The sequence below is a fragment of the Apostichopus japonicus genome, chromosome 17 (genome assembly GCF_037975245.1).
Source record: "Apostichopus japonicus isolate 1M-3 chromosome 17, ASM3797524v1, whole genome shotgun sequence".
In the NCBI taxonomy this organism is placed as follows: Eukaryota; Metazoa; Echinodermata; class Holothuroidea; order Aspidochirotida; family Stichopodidae; genus Apostichopus; species Apostichopus japonicus.
This window is the reverse complement of record NC_092577.1, coordinates 35533439-35539476: the sequence shown is the minus strand read 5'-3', so window position 1 is coordinate 35539476 and position 6038 is coordinate 35533439. Positions and strand designations below refer to the sequence as shown.

The 6038-nt window shown below is 35.5% G+C and overlaps 1 long non-coding RNA gene across 1 annotated transcript in view; it reads right to left on the bottom strand.

Annotated features, from left to right (window-relative positions):
- Nucleotides 1-1361: 1361 nt before the first annotated feature.
- Nucleotides 1362-6038, bottom strand: part of LOC139954763 (uncharacterized) — a 30703-nt gene continuing 26026 nt past the window's right edge. The window contains exons 2-3 of the long non-coding RNA XR_011788173.1: nucleotides 3224-3327; nucleotides 1362-1482 (exon numbers count right to left, since the gene is read on the bottom strand). This is a non-coding gene — a long non-coding RNA (uncharacterized lncRNA). The remainder of the gene's footprint in view (nucleotides 1483-3223; nucleotides 3328-6038) is intronic.

Sequence of the window (6038 nt, the reverse complement as noted above, 5' to 3'; positions counted from 1 at the left end):
ATATTTGCAATATAGATGTGGTTGAAACAGTTTCGTGCCCCCCTCCCATTGATCAAGGGAGCCCCCCCCCCTCCTCCCCATTGTGCAAGACACTGCTTAACTTACGGAATCCGTAATCATTCATTTAATGATTCTCTTCAAATTATGTCTGAGTGGACGTTTGTGTGTGAGTGACTGCGATAATCCTTCCCCTCATCCTTCCCTCCCCTTGTTCTTGTCATAGTGCATTAATTATTTTATTCTCCCTACACAAGCCTCGTATTCTTACAATAACAATATTGCATTGTTATTTTTAACTCCCTCCGCAATAGTTGTATATATACAATAGCAATAGTGCATTGTTTCTGATAGATTTCCTGAGATATAGTTGTAAGCTCAAGATAACAAATGAGAAAACATATTTCGTTCCCTGTACAAAATGTTGTATACTCATAATAACAAAAGTGTATTGTTTCATGTGACTCCATAAACAACAGTTGTGTACTCGTAATAAACAATATCGTATTGTATCTCCCTTAGTCAATAGCTGCGTACTCATCATAATAATAGTACATTGTTCCTTCCCTGCACAATACTTGCATACTCATAATAACAATAGCGTATTGTTTCAGGTAACTCCATAAACAACAGTTTTGTACTCATAATAACAATGCGCATTTTGTCTCCCCCTAGTCAATAGTTGCGTACTCATCATTAGAATAGTACATTGTTCCTTCCCTGCACAATAGTTGTATACTTAAAATAACAATAGTGTATTGTTTCTTGTAACTCCATAAACAACAGATGTGTACTCGTAATAAACAATATCGTATTGTATCTCCCTTAGTCAATAGCTGCGTACTCATCATAATAATAGTACATTGTTCCTTCCCTGCACAATACTTGCATACTCATAATAACAATAGTGTATTGTTTCAGGTAACTCCATAAACAACAGTTTTGTAGTCATAATAACAATGCGCATTTTGTCTCCCCCTAGTCAATAGTTGCGTACTCATCATTAGAATAGTACATTGTTCCTTCCCTGCACAATACTTGTATACTTACAAAAACAATAGTGCATCCTCCTTTTTTTTAGCTCAAAGATAGTAATCAGCTGACTACATAGGTCGTTGTTGTTGTTTTTGGTTTACCGAAATAGTCTATACCTCATGTGTGAAACAACCGTATTAGTAAAGTATTATTAAGGTATACCAGCAAAATAAAACAATATGATCGATAAAAAAAGAGAAATAAATAAATACATTATATGTGATTCAATGCGATGACGTTATGCGTATATATAGGCTATGATTCATTGCTATTTAAATGACATTTTAAATAAGCAGGCAGCTGTATAGAAACACGTACACGTACACTGTGTTTGATTGCATAGCTTAATAAGTCTCCTGTTTGTCTGGCAAAGCTAGTCGGGTTTTAGTCATTACTGATGTTGCATTTTCTGTAATGAGCAATTTTCAGCTGATTCATTAGGAACTGCAGCTGTGTAAAAGTGCGTGAGAGTATAAAAACCAAAAAATAAGAGAAACAAAGACAAAGACTAATTCAACTTGTGATTGATGTTAATAAGATAGGCTGAAAGGTGAACATTAACTTTCCATTTACAATACATGTTGCACGTATTGGGAATGAAAAAACAAAGGCTTGTATAATGTTCTATAAATAGTGCCTATTAAAAATAATTAGATGCTAAACGAAACGCAACCATGGATTTAGGCGCGGAGCTGTATATCCTATAGGTTCTGAATACAGTGTCTGTAAATGCGATATGAGCATGTAACGACCCCCGTACAGGTACAATACCACGTTAAGTGTAATGCATGCATCCGAACGAAAGATTAACCTTATAAGTTCCTTGGGAGACTCTAAAATTATATAAAACACGTATACTTCTGGAAGAGGGAGGGGGCTCATCCTCCCCAATGGCAGACAGAATAATACAAAACATCTTAGTGTAGAATACTTTAATATTTAACATGATATATGAGGTATAATCTAAACAGTCGAACATTCTTCAACATTGATTCAAAAGTTTCAAAATATAGCACCATTTTGCATCTATATAAGCACCTTCCGTTTTACCAAGATTTCTCACAGTGAAGAAGACGCCCCTCCCTCAGACCCCTTCCCTGGACGAGTGAAAATCTTACATTCTCCACCCCACCCCCACACCCACCCCCTCCCACAGTAAGAAGCTGGTGCATGGTGTCGGCCCTGTTACTAAAGTGTCATTATTGTTATCTACATTGCTTATAATGTTTGGATGTTAATGAAGGTGAAAGGAAGTACGGATGGTGTAATCATCAGAAGGGTTGTAAGGTGTTTTAATTAAAGACATACTGCGCTGCATGGCTGAAGTTAACTGCTGGAAGAACAACAACAATCTTGACATGGTTTTGCTTCGCTAAGGGAATTCCACATCCTCGTAGCATTTTGGATGGCAGAGATATATAACTATTTGAGATTTGGTGATATTTTGTGAATGCATCTGCCAACACCATGCAGAGTAAATGCATGAGGTCATCACTGCAATTCAGCTGGAAATGTGTGTAAGGGGGGGGGGGTTAATTTAATTTAATTAATTTGTGACTCACTGATCCACAGAGATAAAGTAATATTTCTACAAAAAAGTTTGATGAGAACATTGTCAGCTTAGTAAACATTGAAAATGACTGATATTTCAATGATAAATCAAACACGAAGATTATAAAATGAAGGTAAAAGAATGCAAAGAACACCTGCCCTGGTGACACCGGACACCACCTACTGTGACCCACTCCCTGAAAACAAATCTAGTGTCTATTTATTGCTATATATAATCAAAATAGGTTACAAGACATATCTCGAGTTTGGAAGAAGATATTGATCAATAAGTTTTGCCCTAAAACAAGTAAAATCACGACTTATACATTGGTCAAAGTTGTCTTATTTTGAGGGCAAACTTACTTAAATATACTTGTTCAACGTTTCTTAAGAACACACACAGACACATATACCGTATACAAATTCAAAATTTACAACCTTGACAACTATAAAATTGGATGCAAAAAGCTATAACTCCCATAGAAATCATCACAACTTTGATTGCATTTCCCTAAAAACAAAGATAAAAAACAAAATCTGTCAATTCTACACCAATGCGAATTAACCCGTTGGAAAATAGGGTGTTATTTCTAATTTGAAAATCCATTCCGTGCGAAAAGTAATAATATGTTTTCTTTACCTTTATCTACGGCGCATGAGAAATTGTTCTCATCTCTAGAACATCGAAGCGTGAAATTAGAAACCTACGAATCGAAAGCTTGGGACCTTGAGTTTGTCATGCATCTGTGAAAATATGAGAAAAAAAAAGAATAATGATAAAAATAATCAAGATTGCACGTGAACTATAAATCATTCATATCGCGTCTAATCTAATATAATAACATTTCCTATAGAAGCGTCTCGGTGACATGGATGTTTCAAGTATGATATCCTTTTGTAATCTATAATGTCCCTCACCCAATTTTAACATTTATAACTGATTTGAAAGCAAAAAAAAAACATTTTTTTCTTCAAATTGCAATGACACGTTACAATAAGATTTCCTTTAAATGTGGGGATATCCATCGCCCTATGCTAAATACATTTGCGTTTTGTCATGTTTGTAGACAAGTACTGAAATCACCGTGTTAAACTGGCATCTTTTAACGGTGGCTGAACCCTTTACTAAAGAGAAAGGGTTTCGGGACTAAGTAAAGGTACTGCACTAAAAGTATAATTCATATTTCAACAGGAATATTGAAATATGCATAATTCATTATGAAAATGAATTTGGTGTACTAAAGGCACAGTGAATGTAGCAGTTGAAATGTTATATGGTGGTTGCGTGTCGTTGTCCTAAAACTACATTACGTGCCAAACCACCCCCCCCCCAATCCTCCCCTACCCCTACTGTAAAATTTATGAAACATCCCAACAGCGACACATTCATAAATCAATATTTTGTTGAGAAAACTGTACCTGGAAAGTGTCCTTTTCTTGAAAATTATCAAAATAATGAAAAGTAAATTAAAAAGAATTGTTTTGTTAGAAAACATTAAAATACTGGAAATACGGAGGGTCCATTTTTCGGGGCGTTTTGATGGGATTTTGAGGTTTACTTTCTCAAATCAAAGCTAAATATACTGACCTTCCAAGCTTGAGCCCCCTCCCCCCCCCCCATTCTCCCTCCTTCCAGATTAAACCCTCTTCCATCTTCTCTGTTACACTGGGAATGTGCAGTGGTTTGGGAATGTGCAGCCTAGTTTTATTAAGTGAGCTTTGTAACATTTGACTAGTAAACTTCAGGCATTCTATTCCGAAGAGAAAGCTCATTTCGTTTTTTTCATTTTTATTCGCTTCGGATGCTTCATTGTTTTTGTCTATCGTTTTGACTGTAATGCACCCTTACTTTAATCAAACTCTCTGTCTGTCAATTTCTCCTTCGTTGTCTTTCTTCTTCTTTTTTTTGGGGGGGGGGGTGTGTTTTTGTGTTTTTTAATCAAATTTCTATCGATTTCTTGAAGCGTATTTGGAATAATTTTTTATTTTCCAGTAAGAATGAAAATGAAAAAAAAAGGAGGAAAAGGCAAAAAGAATGCCTTTTCGAAAAAACAGAGGAAATGGCGACTTTTAACCCTGAAGTAAAATGAACAACAATTCAGTGTTTTTTTTTTTTCTGTATTATTTTGTTTCGTCTCGTTCTTGTCTGTTGCTCATGGAATTAAAATCGATTTGAGAATTTAGAAGGATGAAGAGGACATAGGGTGCGGGGGTTGTGCGGAGACATGGTAGCTGTTGATGCGAATAAAGTGATGGGTAGATAAGATAGGAAGTGATAAAAGAACTTGTAGTTAAATAAAGGCATGTTTCAAACATGGATATAGGAATAAAGGAGGGCTTCGGTCAGAATTTCATTTCAAATCTACTAGAAAAAAAAAATTCTAAGTAGGCTACAGTGTTTCAGTTTTGATTATCTGCAATAAACTGGAATAGGCTATTTAAGTTTCTGTCGTTTTTTCTGTCTCAATATTATCAGCCTATACATTATTCTTAAAGTTTGGTTAACGCCTGGATTAATCTTAAATTTAATTGTCATGATGAGGTCAGCTCCCTTTTTGTCAGATCTAATTGTTACTATTAATCTTTTTGTTCATAAATTATAAAGGCTCTGTAAAGTTATGTGATTTAAAATCAAGATACTTGAGAGAAAAGTACAACAGTTTGTTAAGGGACTAGAAATGATCTCTTTTTATCCATGATATCTATTTGCTTGTCTGTTGTTGTGATTACGTAATTCATTGCAAGTTCTCTCTTTATCTGTCAGTGTATAAATAGTTTTACACTACATAGTGGGAGAGATTTCAGAGAGGTGGGGTGGAGGGGCGGGGGGGGGGGGGTTAGAACAAGTCATAATTTCAGAGCAATTGCCGTGATGACGTAATGTCCTCTGACGTTGACAATTATATAAATAGAATTTCAGTAATCTTTAAAAATTCATATCTCTGCGGCTGCAGAACATACCACCAGGTTATCAATTTCATCTAATGGATGAGAAAATTGTCTCAGATTAAAAGCTGCCTCCAAACTGTAAAACCTTGCTAGCTGGAAAAGTTATCACATGCATTGCCGTTGTACGTTATCCATAACACAAAAAAAAATCATAATTCGTTGACATTACTGACACTGTTTGAGTTTTGCTGTATAGTTAGCTTTACATAACCCTCTTTGCGTGTGTTGTGTATCAACTAACATATATAAGCGTGTAATTCAGTTTTTCCCGCCAAGTTTCATTCACGTTAGATGAGTTATCATGAATATTCAGTAGGGTTAATTATCGATGTGATCCTTTAACGTCATTAACCTGTGCAAAATCGGTGTAAGTCAAACTTTGTAGCTGTTGCATCTAACTGACGATAAAATAATTGAAACTATCAGAAAAACGTTATTACATTATTTGCATAGGCGTATCGGAGCCCAATTTGATTTGTGTGTGTGTGGGGGGGGGGGGGGGCTGT